The sequence below is a fragment of the Centropristis striata genome, chromosome 22, assembly GCF_030273125.1.
Source record: "Centropristis striata isolate RG_2023a ecotype Rhode Island chromosome 22, C.striata_1.0, whole genome shotgun sequence".
In the NCBI taxonomy this organism is placed as follows: Eukaryota; Metazoa; Chordata; class Actinopteri; order Perciformes; family Serranidae; genus Centropristis; species Centropristis striata.
The window spans coordinates 26,801,448-26,816,373 of record NC_081538.1 but is presented as its reverse complement, the minus strand read 5'-3'; the positions used below and the strand labels follow the sequence as shown (position 1 = coordinate 26,816,373).

Below are 14,926 nucleotides of genomic sequence, written 5' to 3'. Positions count from 1 at the left end.
AAAGAAACGGATTCGCTTTGAGCAAAGAAACGTTTTCTTAATGATGATTTTGTATATTTGGTTATTAGAAAACCATGTTAAATGTAGCTAGATATCAGCTCTTAAATTAACCTCTTATCAGCTATTTTTGTTGTTATCATTATATTTGTGCAAATAAATGCACCTTTAGTTGTACCAGGCATTAAAATGAACAATGTATTAGAGAAAACAAGGGTGGTCTAATATTTTTTTCCCATGACTGTATATGTTAAATTGAAAACTGTACACAAAAGACACAAAATGACGAAAAAAAGACACAAAATTATTAGAAAAAGTCACAAAATGACCAAAAAAAGACACAAAATGACAATAAAAAACTAAATTACTTAAAAAAGACACAAACTGATCAAAAAAAGACACAAAATTATTAGAAAAAGTCACAAAATTACTAAAAAAAAGACACAAAATGACCAAAAAAAGACACAAAATGACAATGAAAAACTAAATTACTTAAAAAAGACAAAAATGACCAAAAAAGACAGAAAATGACAAAAAAAACACAAAATGACCAAAAAAAAGACACAAAATGACCCAAACCATACACAAAATTACCAAAAAAGACAGAAAATGACAGAAAATGACAAAAAAAAGACACAAAATGACAATAAAAAAAGAAATTACTTTAAAAAAGACACAAAATGACCACAAAAAAGAGACACAAAATGACCCAAACAATACACAAAATTACCAAAAAAAGACACAGATAATTAACGGTCCGGTAGCAATTGCCTTTCTTTTTGTTAACGTCGTCATAGAAACAAGTGAAACCAATCTCCAGCTTGCGCTGTACACAGTATATGTTCTACTCAACACTGTTGCATTGCTTTTATGCATTCTGTTTTATTTCATCCCAAATTTTTGAGAAGTCCCTCAGTCTTTGTGATGTGCAACAACAAGGTATGAAAAAGATTCTTTAGTCAGCATTAGATTTAGTGCCGACACTATTAAATTATTAGTTAGAAGTATTGTTATTTTATTGATGCTTCTTCCTATTTTTGTTGCTGAATATTTCTCTGTTGTGGGAATAAATTATTCTGTAGTCATTTCATTTTACTTAATATATTTGATAAAATGTATTAAATATAAATGCGTCCTTGATTTTGAGGCAGTTGTTTAAGTAACTTTAATATGAAAATGTTTGAGATGGAATCTACTTATTTTGATCACATTAAATATAATCTGTATGTGTATGTAATTCTAAATCAAGAGAATTATGAATGAATCCAACACAATAGAATCAGTCCGTTTTTAATTTACAGGCACTTCCTGTTAAGTTGTTATTAACTCAACTTGTAACGTAGTTAGATTTAATTAATAATATTGCGTGCAATCTGTTGCCTCAATTTTATTGAGTAGCTATTGTTTATCTTTTTTTACAGTGTGGAGAGGAGAAAGAAACGGATTTGCTTTGAGCAAAGAAACGGTGAATAACAGGAGGCGCAGGAGGAGAAGAGCTGGAGAAAGAAGGAGTTTACCTTGAGTAAAGAAGATTTATTAGAGCAGCGAGGAAGTAATTAAATGTCAGACTTCAGGTAAAGTGGAGTAACCTTGCCGGGCAAATAGTCACACAAAGTCATCCACTGAAAGTTTAGTTTAGTCCGAGTGGACTCGACTACCAAGAGGTTAAAAAAGTAACTTCTTTATCCTTTCAGGAACAAAATAAACACCTGAACACTGTCTGATTCTCTCAGTTTTCAACCAAGAAATGTTGATGAGTGTCAGGAAATTTAATACAAAGATTCATGTTCCCTTCATGCATGAATGGTAATAACTGAGTTTTTATCAGATCAACATTATTATGTGTCTGATGCATTGATTTATGACTAAATACCTGCAGAACTAAAGACACTTTGTACTTGTGTTTACTGATAATTAGCAAATGTTATTATGGTAAACATCAGCATGTACAGTCATGGAAATAATTGTTAGATATATATTGTTTTCTTCACTTTATTGTTCATTTTAATGCCTGGTCCAACTAAAGGTACATTTGTTTGTACAAATATAATGATAACAACAAAAATAGCTGGTAAGAGTTTAATTTCAGAGCTGATATCTAGACATTTTACACGGTTTTCTTGATAATGATTTTGGTTATTTCAAGAAAACCATAGAAAACCCTAACCTCAGAAACTTATTCACTTTCTCTGTAATGCAAAATTTCAAAATTCCGCTTCAAAATTTGCTTCTACTTTAATGGAAACATGGCTACTGATTGGAAAATGTTTGCAAATGCTTCCCAAATCTAACGAAACTCATCAAAAGTGATCAAGCTTGTTGATATCCAACTGCACAATCTTCACAAAATTTGCAGCATATCTGCGTACAAGTATCTGAAACACACCCTGAAAGTTTTACTCAAATCCACCGATAGGGGGCTCTACAAGTGATACAAACGGCACGACACCAGCTCCAAACGTATGCATGAACCTGCCATCTGGCACCTTCAAAATAAAAGCACTGCGGTTGTGTTGCGGACCGATCTATGGCGATCAGCTGAGAATCCTGCAGACACTGAGGAAAACTAAATAGAAAAAAAGGACTAAAAGTGAGTTGAAGCCTAACATTTGTACATAAATTGCAGTTTAAACATTGTTAACCCTTAATAGGGCACTTTTTTCATTGAAATACTTCAAATTGCATTACTGCAAATTTCAACCCAAGAGAATATTGGAGGATATTACATACTGTCAGAATGTGTAAAAAAAACAACATATGGACCCGGGGGAGGGGGGTAATATTTTACGAGATTAAAGTGGCAAATACGAGAAAAAAATTTGCAGATTTATGAAATTTAAAGTGGTGAATCTGCGAGAAATAAGTTGTTTTTTCACACTTTTTTCTTGTAAATCTGCAACTTTTTTCGTGCAGATTTGCCACTTTAAATCTCTTAAATCTGTGACTTTTTTTTCTTGTAGATTTGCCACTTTAATCTAGTAAATTTGCAACTTATTTCGTGCATATTCACCACTTTAAATCTCTTGAATCGGTGACTTTTTTTCTTGTAGATTTGCCACTTTAATCTCGTAAATTTCCAACTTTTTTCTTGAAATATTGCTGATATCCACTGAAGTCACCAAACATAGTTCTTCACCTGATAAAAACAGTTTTTATGGCACAAAATAAATGTTTATCTTGACGTTTTGTGATGTGTGCACGCTGCACAGGCTTCCAGCTCTCACTGAATATCTGCATATGAAATCAAACACTGTCCCAGGGACATACGCTGTGTGCTGCTGACACATCCTGAGCCATTGTGATGTCAAAGAGTTCCCATGATGCTCTGAGTGATGCAGTAATGAGGTGTAACGTGGCCTGCAGTGAGCCAGTCAGCTGTGGGCTGCACCTGCGCCCGCCGCGCTTTGTTTCCAGCCTGAAGTTGTTGACTTTTCTTTGGGGATCCGCGGCACGCTCACATTTCCTCTCTGAACCCTTTTCCTCCTGATAATATGTCCCTACAATGCTAATTAACGACAACAAATACATGATTTTATCCACGTAATGAGGGAGTGTTTCTACAGAGTCACACTTTGGGGCATTTAGCAGCTTAGGATTGCTTATTTCCCCCCAAAACAGAGCTAAACAAAGAGTTAATGCAGAAAATGTCAAGCACAAAGGTTGAGCTGTTTAAAGTGAAAAGAGGAGGAGCAGGAAATTGGTTTCTTTTCAGAGGAGCGAGCTGATTAAAAGGGAGAAGAAAGAGAGCAGGTGAGAAGGTGAAAATGAGCTTTCTCACCGCGGCAGCCGCCTGATTGTTCTGCAGGAGGAAGAGGAGGTGTTACCCACAGCCGTAAGTGACTGAGAAGAGTTCAGGTCCTCATTTAAATTTAAAATCCGACTCTTTGGCATTTCCTCTGCAGCGACCTTCGTCAGTGTTACAGGATCACATTCAGACAACACAGAACTCACTGGGCTCTAAAATTGAACAAACCAGCCTCCTCGCTCGGCTGCGAGGCTTCTTTATTTTCTCTGGCTCACTTTTTCTCAGAGCAGAAAATACACACGGAGAAGAGAGGAGACGTAAAAAATATATTTCCCTGCAATTTAGAGGGAAGAAATGTGCAATTATGTGTAAATTAACGGTCTGAATCACAACTAGTTTCAGGCTGTTTTTCTGCTCTTTTCATATTTTACTCACTGTGCCCTTGTATTTCTCTGCAAGACCTGCAGCTCTATGGAATCAGCACAATCAATGCTAGAAGTGGAAACAACTCAAACATGTCTTTGTGCAGAATACCACAGTTAGAATGGCAGAAATCAGAAAAAAAAGTTTAATTTCTGTGATAAATTATTCTTGAAAAATTGGATTAAAATGGAATTTATATATATTAACACTTTTCTAAGTACCCACAAGTGTCAAGAATGTTTTAAAATAACCCCAGAAAATTACCAAAAAAAGATGTAAAATCACAAAAAAAGACATAAAATCACCCAAAAAAGACGTAAAAACACAAAAAAGACGTAAAATCACCCAAAAAAAGACGTAAAAACACAAAAAATACGTAAAAACACAAAAAAGACCCAAAATTACCAAAAAGTACAAAAAATGACAAAAAAAGACAAAAAATACGTGATTAGACACAAAATGACAAAAAAGACACAATTACAAAAATGACAGAAAATTACCCACAAATATGAAAAACGGCACAAAATTACAAAATGCGTATTTTCCAGCCTCTCCTGTCCTCTCCTCTCTGCTCTGTGTAAACAGCCTCTCCTGTCCTCTCCTCTCAGCTCTGTGTAAACAGCCTCTCCTGTCCTCTCCTCTCTGTTCTGTGTAAACAGCCTCTCCTGTCCTCTCCTCTCAGCTCTGTGTAAACAGCCTCTCCTGTCCTCTCCTCTCAGCTCTGTGTAAACAGATTCTCAGTGAATATTTGTCACGTGACCGTTGGTCTCAGCAGAGTCAATCATGTCTTCAGTGTCTCTGAGGAGCAGAATTTAATGTTTTTAACAGGATCTGGTTAGTGCAAACGCTTTATTTTAAATGACACATGGAGAATAAAGAGATTCTGACACAAATATCAACACTTTTTGGGCACTTTTTCTAATGAAAACTGTCATAACCTATGATCCGTTCAATCACCGTCGGAAGGTTCAAACTCTGACGATAATGTATTTTTTTTTACAGTTTCTTCCTATAATAAATGCTTGATTTTTGGCAATCCTTTAAGTTAAACAAACTGTAATGTTGCTGAGCAGCGCAGAATTTAATGTTTTCTAGTCTCCACAGAGAACAACCCTTCTAGATTTAAATGACCAACTAATTGCCAATTAATTCAGGAAAACTTTCAGCTTCCTTACTGCCAAAACTCAAATGAATTATTCATTCGTCATTAATTTTCTTACATGAGAGACATATGGATGAAAGAAAAAACATGATATCTTTGTTAGAGAGGTTTGATTTCCTCAGTAAAGAAACAAGCAGGAATCCAGTTTCTGTTTCTTGTTTTGCAAACCTCCGGCAACATTTCAGTTTGTACGTTTAAATGTTTTATTTAAGTTTCTCCTCACAGACCGCTGTCAGGCTGAGCTGTCAATCACTGCAGCACAGTGACATCACCGCAGTCTGACAGGTGTCAATCATCACACACACACACACACACACACACACACAGGAAATGTTACCGCATGTAAAACACACACTCATCCAAATGTTGTAACACACACACTTTTATTATACCTGGTTGGAAAATTTCAGAACGAGAAACACACACACACACACACACACACACACATACACACACACACAGGAAATGTAAAGCAGGTAAAACACACACTCATCCAAATGTTGACTCACACACTTTTATTATACCTGGTATGAAAGTTTCAGAATGAGACACACACACACACACACACACACACAGTCCATAAGCTTCGTCTGAGGGACTATTTTTTATTTCTTTTTCAATCCATTCTCTCGCTGTAATCATAGCCTGGCAAATAGCTCACTCTGTGTGTGTGTGTGTGTGTGTGTGTGTGTGTGTGTGCGTGTGCGTGTGTGTGTGTAGAGGTGGTAAGCTAAAGAACGCCAGAGGAAATGGATCCAAAACTTTAAGTTATAGAAAAACAAAACAATAGCAGAGAGCAGACAGAGATAATAGGTGTTTTCAGGTCTCTCTGACAGGAAGTGACCGCTGAGAACTACACACACACACACACACACACACACACACACACACACACACCTTCAGGGGTTTTTGTTTGTGTTTGCCTTCACACCGCCAACAGGAACGCAGCTGACGGGTCAGAATGTTTTTGTATTCCCTCGTCACATTTCTGCCCAGTAAAGGCTGGACTCTGTCAGAACATTTGTCTTCTGTTCTCGTTACAAGCTGAAGTTTGTGTTTTGTTGTGTCGGTTGTTTACACGACTAACAGGTCTTTAAAAATGGTGGTTGCAGGTTGCAAAAAAAGTTGTGACATTGTCTAAAACCTAAAGTAAACCACAATGTGATCATTTGCTAATCTTGTATGACAAATACAGTCATGGAAAAATGATTAGACCACCTTTGTTTTCTTTGATTTCTTGTTCATTTTAATGCCTGGTACAACTAAAGGTACATTTGTTTGGACAAATATAATGATAACAACAAAAATAGCTCATAAGAGTTTAATTTAAGAATCAGGGTTGTAAATACTCTGAAATAGGTCTTTGTGATGTGCAACACTATTAAATTAATAGTTAGTAGTATTGTTATTTTATTGATGCTTCTTCCTATTTTTGCTGCAGGATAAGGTAGCCTGGGAATACCCATACTGTCTTGTACGCTCGATTTCATTTCAAACCTGCAAACAGTCTGCAAACTTTGGCCATTTCTTAGCCCTGTTTTTGGGATCCAATCACAGAACGGGGAGGGACGGTAAGATGATGGCGCGTACTACTCGGCAGATGGAAGCTTGTAGTTTTGTAGTTTTCTTACGGATCCAACATGGCTGCAGCAGACGCAAAGCTCTCTTTGGATATAGCTGTAGACGGTGTTTTAAATAGTTTAGAGCCAAAGTTTGTTTTAAAAGAAGAACAACGTTTGACTTTATACTCCTGTTTCACCACCAAAAAGGATGTTTTAGCCTTGCTTCCGACAGGATTTGTCAAAAGTCTAATCTACCAACTAGCCCCGCTACCGCTCGCTGCTGTAACCATGGTGATCTGGCTACGAGCCGGGGGACAGCGGAGCCGCCCAGAGACCCCCAGCAGCTCGTCTATTGACCATAAAATCAGTGGATGTGTGTGGCTGAATGACATGAGGGGGATAAGGCGTAAAAATAAATAATCTCGCAGAAAGCGAGAACTGGAGAAGCAAAGCAGCAAGCAACACTCTCTCACAGACACACACACACACACACACACACACCAGTTGGATTATGCCGGTAGACTGTGAGCTGAAACTACAGAGCAGCCAGAACATGCTGCAGAAAAAAGTTGCAGAAGCAGAATTGAGCATTTTAGTCTCAAAGTAGAGATGAGCTAGTCTGGCTATGTAAACATCAATTTCTGTCGCTCTACATACGTCATCTGGTATAACTGTTACGATTGGCTAAGAGCTACCTACAGACGCTTTTGATAGACGCCCAATAAACGGCTCTGGAGGATCGTAAACCACGCCTCCTCTACAGAGAAATGAATGGCTGGTTTCCAGACTAATCTCATTTGTGATGTATTCTGGCGTTATTCAGGCTAGTATTAAGGCTCTTCCAGGCTTGTTACACTGCTCAGACTGGAAGGTTACCACCTGGTATAAATGAAAAGAGCCTGAAGTATTGGACAGATTAAACCGTTGACCTGATGATGTCGCTACCTGAAAAAGTCACCAAACATAATCTATTTCTTCCTGAGGGGAACATGAACGTCTGAACCAAACTTCCTGTCATTCCATCCAACAGTTGGAGACATTTTCACTCCAAACCAAGAATGTCAGCGTTATATTCTAATGTGGCGCTGAAGAAAAAGTCAGCAGAATTCTTCCTGCAGGCGGCCAGGAAATCTGCACCAAATGTCACAGCAATCCATCCCGAATGTGTTGAAATATTTCAGTCTGAGGAAAAAGTGGTGAACCCACTGACCGACATCGACTCGTGCACGGCTAAAAATATCAAACACTCTCGGGTTCCGGCTCCTTAGAATGTGAGGATTTGCTCCTTTTATATCATAATAAATAAAATATATTTAGGGTTCAGACCGGCGGAGATATTTTAAGACCGTCTGGGGCTTTTAGAGACTCTGACGACACTTTATTGCCTAAAATATGTATTTGATTAATTGGAACAAAAACAGCTCAGTGGTTCAGTCGGTTTTTACTGATTTAGAAGCTAATAAACACAACAGCAGCTCTGATCCAACATGAAGAATAATCCAGATCTGTGCAGCAGAGATCTGAGCTTAATCAGCTGTGTGAACTCTGCAGCAGCTGTCAGTCAGCGCCGTCTGCAGCTTCATCACATCTCTGCACACGTCACCGAGCGGCTTGCAAGCACCGCCGGGTGGCCGTTATTACCCAGCATGCACTTCTCTGGCAGAGTGAAGGCAGCCGTACAGGCCCACTGGGGTAAATGTCTGGAGGTATACAGAACTTTCTGCAGACTAAAGGCTGCACATGTTTGTTTTTTAACTGATTCTTCATGTTTATATCATCAATAAATGTGTAAATAAATAGATGAAATGTGCACAAATTGCAGGACTTTGACACAGGAAATGTAGAGTGAATTATGAGTTTATCATTTCAAATCCTAGGATACAAGATCTGACAGAAAGGTTGGTTTTAACTGAGAAAAATCTGACAGTTTCTATAGAAATCAAGTGCAATAATTCACACTGTTGTTACATATATATATATATATATATACCTATTTACTTAAGGTTTGTTGCATTTGTTTTTTATGATGTTGCATACTTTTATGTATTTTGTTGCATGCTTTTTTAACTTTATATTATTTACCGACGGAGCGGCTGCAAGCACCGCTGGGTGGCCGCTATTACCCAGCATGCACTTCTCTGGCAGAGTGAAGGCAGCCGTACAGGCCCACTGGGGTAAATGTCTGGAGGTATACAGAACTTTCTGCAGACTGAAGGCTGCAGAAGTCTGTTTTCACTGATTTTTCATGTTTATATCATGAATAAATGTGTAAATAAATAGATTAAATGTGCACAAATTGCAGGACTTTGACACAGGAAATGTAGAGTGAATTATGAGTTTATCATTTCAAATTCTAGGATACAAGATCTGACAGAAAAGTTGGTTTTAACTGAGAAAAATTTGACTTTTTCAATAGAAATCAAGTGCAAAAATTCACACTATTACATATTTATATATATCTCTATTTACTTAAGATTTGCTGCATTTGTTTTTATGATGTTGCATATTTTTATGTATTCTTGCATGATTTTTTTTAATCTTTATATATTATTTACAGACTTATTGCTATTTCGAAAACAGCAGCAACACCTAAACATCATGATACGGATCTATAATAACTGTGTAAAGAGGGTTATTTTTTTGTTGTTTTGTTTTGTTTTTGAGAACAAAAAAACACAGTTTTGATAATAAACTCTGTTTTGTCTGGTGTTTCTTGCCTCTGGATGTTTCCTCCTACACACCTGTCTGCAGAAAATTGAAGGTGTGCAAAAGTTTCCACAGTCGAGTTTTGGCTTGCAGCTAAAATACAACTCTCACCAGAACCGACTGCATGAGTTTATTAACTTAATAATGATCTTAACATGTCATAAACTGTTTTATTTCATTAAGAGTGTCAATATAATAGCATTAAAGGACACTTATCCATCTTAATATTGTATTTATAACTCATATTTGTCAGTTTGAGTGATTTCCTTACTCACAAAAGCATTGCATTTCAAAATAAAAGCCAATTTTATTGCATTTTTAGTAACAGTTGTGCTCTGATACGGCTGCAGGAGAGAGGACAGTAGTACTTGGTCATCATTGACTAATGAATTTAATTAAGATTGTCACTATAATATTATTAATGAAAATGTATCCATCTTAAAATTGTATTTATAACTCATATTTGTCTTTTTTTTATAAAGCCATACCCTCACTGACAAAAGCATGGCATTTCATAAATAAAAGCATCCTCGTGCTGCACCAGTTGACTGTTTTTGTAGCATTTTTAGTAACAATTTTGCTCTGATACGGCTGCAGGAGAGAGAACAGTAACACTGGGTCATATTTAACTAATTCATTTACTAAAGAGTGTCACTGTCATATCACTAAAGAGCATTTATCCATGTTAATATTGCAATTATACCTCATATTTGTCAGTTTAACAAGTCTTTTTTTTTATAAAGTGCTATCCTCACTGACAAAAGCATGGCATTTCAAAATAAAAGCCTCCTGCAGGACAGAGGACAGTAACTGTGGATGGTGGACTCCGCCACGAACCCCAGACTAGAAACTAGAGAGTAAATGAATGAATGAATGAATATATTGAGGATCAGAGCAGCTGACAGCATGAATGTATAGATTCTGGCCCCCTATAAGAGATGACCTGAAGGACCGAGGCAGAGACAGACTGAGAAAACACAACTAATAAATAAAAAAGTCACACACCTGCTGTGTGAAAATAACGCAGCGTGTAAACAAACAGCAGGACCTGAGAGTGTTTGACAGCAGAAGGACGTCCAGCAGAATAAAACACCACCACTGTCAATCATGTGTTTGTTCCTGCACTGCTGACCGTCTGCACCCAGCTAAGCACACACACACACACACACACACACACACACACGGAAATATTTCAGGCTGCATGCACTCATGGACAGCTTGTATGATTTCGTATGAAAAAAATGCACTGGAATTAATAGGAATCCTACAAAAAATAGTTTTTGATGAAGCAACGGGGAGCAGATGTCCAGAAATAATGTTTTTTAAGCCTAAAGTTATTTTCCCCTAACCTTAAGGAAGTAGTTTTGATGCCTAAATGTAACCTTTTTACACTATAAAAACATGTTTGTAGAAATTACAGTAAAACACTGTCAAATTACATCAGAAACAGGCCGTAAAATTAGAATTTGTATATTACCGTAGTAGACACTTTTAATTACGGTAAATCAAAGAATAGCACAAGACTTTACATTTTATTGTCATTAACTGCAGGAAACACACAGTTTTGCTGTAAAAATATAACATACTCATGTACAATTAATGGAGAAATACCATGATGTCACTATTACACAATTACCCTAAAAATAACGGGAATACTACGTTTTTGCTGATATTTACATTTAAATTTACAGTAGAAAACCAATTCACTGTATTTTTTATGGTGAAGTTCTGGCAACCACAGCTGCCAGTAATTTACGGTAAATTAAACACGTTTTTTTTTTACAGTGTACAGGAATAAAATGAAGCATGATGTCTAAAAAAAGCAATGGTAACATAGTCTACAACAGTGTTTGTCACCTGTCAACACTTAAAAACAACAGCCATCAAATGTGGTTTTGGTGCCTGTTTTACAGCATTAACTTTTAATTTGTGGGAAATCATACAGACTTGATCATCAGAATATGTTGAAAAGGTTGCAAAGTTATTTCTTATCTGGATTGTTTTTAATTTCCATTTTTTTCTTCACTTATCTTCACTTTACTTATTTTGAAATGTATCAGTATATTTTTAAGAGCAAAATCACAATTTTCTGTTTGGTTTCCAAGTTAAACTTGACCTGTTTTTTGCTTATTGTACGTTCATTTTTGGTTTTTATTCAACGCTGGATTTGGGAATGTAAACGTATGTTTTCCATGACAACAAACGGAGAGAGAGTGAGACAGACCAAGACAGGCAAAGAGACAGACAGACAGACAGACAGACAGACAGACAGACAGGCTGCAGTAGCCTGCAGACTGAGAAACAGCTGCTGCAGACAGAAACTCTCTGTGTTTCTGAGGTTTGCCCCAGTTCTCCAGCTGCTGATGAAGAGGAGCGACAAACAAATAGAGAGACACACAATAAAACACACACACACACACACACGCACACTCATAATGACGCAGTGTGTGTGCAGATGTTCCTTGTTTGCTCTAATTATAATTTCTTCAGCCTGTTCATTATCTAATAGAGAGAGAGAGAGAGACAGACAGACAGACAGACAGACAGACAGACAGACAGACAGACAGAAGGAGAGCGAGACAGAGAGAGGTTGAAGAAGTATTCAAAGCTTTTACTGCAGTAAAAGTAGCTATACTTGTGTACTTGTACAAGAAAAAGTCCTGCATTAAAATCTTGCAAATGTAGAAATATTAAATTAAAGGGTCAGAATAAACTGAAAGCACCAAAAGTTAAAGTCAAAGTTAACTATTTCTCCTGCCAACTAATCAGAGTAAATACATACTGGTTGTCTACTTGTTATTTTTATAAATGAGCTTTCTTTACTTTTGTTTTATTTTTGTTTGACTTTGCTTCTCTGCATAAGTCCTTAACACTGTAGTTGACATCTGCTGCAAATAATCATCTCCAATAGCCTAATTATTGATTATCACTGAAAAAAGTTCTTCGTTTTTGAATACCTGCTTTATGGGGACCAGGAAGGGGCGGTACTGACCATATATGGTAGTGGTGTGTGTGAAAATCAGTTCGTGCAGTACCAGCACGGGACCTGTAGTTGGTGATAGTGAGCAATCTGTGTGTGTGTGTTTGTGTGTGTTAGTGTGTGTGTGTGTCCAGATGTAAAATGGTGAATTATAGGCCAAAGCTAAAAATCACATAGGCACCTTGAGAATTACTTATTTTGGTCCCCATAGTGTCAGAGGTCCCCACGGCGTGACTGTGTAAACAGATCAATGTCCCCACAAGTATAGGAATACAAGTGAGAGCGATAGAGAGGGGGAGAGAGTGGTGGAAGAAGTACTCAAAGCTTTTACTGCAGTAAAAGTAGTAATACTCGTGTAACTTGTACAAGTAAAACTCATTTAACCCTGTAAAACCCAAATATAGAAAAACGCAAAAAAAAAAAAAAAAATTCAGCCATTCAGATGTGGTTGTAGGAGGCCTTTGGGGGTGAAAATGGAGTGTTTTCTAAAATGTTATATTTGAGTAAGTTTTTACAGAAATGTTGTAATATTGCAACATTGGGCTTAATGGGGAGCAGATCTCCTGTATTTCCACTCATTGTCTGAACAACAATACAGAACTAAGGATTCATATGCAGGGTTTTGCTTTTCCCAAACCAGTATATCACATAAATAATAATCTCAGTCATGTTGTTATGAACTTTGACATTTATCTGTGTGCACATCCACATTTATTTACAGTGATAGTCCCAGAAGCAGTTCTTGTCCTCTGAAAAACAGAGGCGGACATCGCACTTGCTGCATTAGGTATTAGTATACCCTTTACTGCAATGTCTGCAGCGTCCTCTCATTAACTTAAGTAAAAACAGTAAGTTAAAGAGTCAGAATAAACTTAAAGCACCAAAAGTTGAAGTACTCATACACCAAATAAATCATTCTTCAGGACACCATAACGGATTACAAACATCTAAAATTTTGAGAAAAGGTCGTTTTTGGTTGTTTACAAAAAAACATGCAAAGAAAGAACTTCAGGAGCAACAGAGGTCAGAATAAATATTCAGAGATTTTTATCTAGACCCCGGATCAGTTTTGAATGCAGCGATTTTGTGTTGAGCATGCCTCTGAAATGTGCTTCTGCATGACACGAGAATGATCTAGAGAAGCAGGACAGCCTCGGGCTTTACTTACGTAAAAGTACTAACACCACCGAGCAAAACTCACTCGTTCAAAATTGTACTGAAGTAAAAGTACAAAAGTTTTAGCTTGAAAAAATATCAAAAGCACAAAAAGTTTTAAAAAAGCACTTATGATGCAGAGTCCCATTTCAAAATGATAAAGTACATTACTGGATTATAATTATTGCACAATCATAATAGGTCCTAATTATAATTAGGAGCAATTATGAGTAATTGCATAATGCATAATTATAAGTATACTCATAATGGTAATTTATGTGCTCATCACTTTAATGCTGCAGCTGGAAAGGTGGAGCTCTTTTTAATTAGATCAGATAAATACGGTGCAGTGAAAATATAATATTTGCCTCTGAAATGCAGCAGAGAAGCACGAATTAGCATTAAATGGAAATACTTATGTGAAGTATAGAACTTTTGAACAATACTTGAGTAAATGTATTAGTTACTGTTAACGTCTGATATAAAAAGCATTAAATCTGTGATCTGATCCTCCCGTCGAGTCGAGCTGTTGTTTACAGTGTGAAGTTTAAATCCGTACTTCAGACGTATCAGGATATAAAAAAAAAACATGTGCGGCTTCAGACTGATGAATTAAAATTAGACTGGAGGTTTTCATAACCAAACTTTCTGAAACACATCATGTTTGAGAGTTGAACAGCAGTGATGTAAATGATTATTGATTTGAGTTATTTTTATTGCAGCACAGAATCTGATCCTGCTGAACTTAAGTTTAGCCTGAAGGACAAACTCTGCAAAAAATGAATACAAATGCATGATTTTTTTCCTTTTTTTTTGCTGTGAAACTTCTCAGCAGCCCTTTTTAAACATAATTCATCATATTTTGAGTGTCAGGCTGCTGCACACACTGTTCACAGCTGATCCATCATCCAGCCAGCAGCTGTCAGACAGACAGCACAACCCGTCTCTGTTGACATGTCCGTCCACTTTAGGAGTTTATAGGAACAGTTTGTAGGTCGGAGACAAAGTGTCCTCTGTAGCCACAACACATTCAACAACAAACTCTTTACTCTGAACACAACAACGCCCTGACAGGTGGGTTTAAAAACCCAAAAGTCCACCATTTATCTCAACCAGAGACTGTTAGAACAGTCTTTGAATGAATATCGTATGATAAAACGTCTCAAAACGAAGCTTAAAATTGTTATATTTCATTA

The 14,926-nt window shown here is 36.9% G+C and overlaps 1 protein-coding gene across 1 annotated transcript in view; it reads right to left on the bottom strand.

The window, feature by feature from the left end:
- The window catches only part of LOC131961113 (thyrotropin-releasing hormone-degrading ectoenzyme-like), a 267,325-nt gene that overhangs the window by 120,992 nt on the left and 131,407 nt on the right, over nt 1–14,926 (bottom strand). The window lies entirely within an intron of this gene.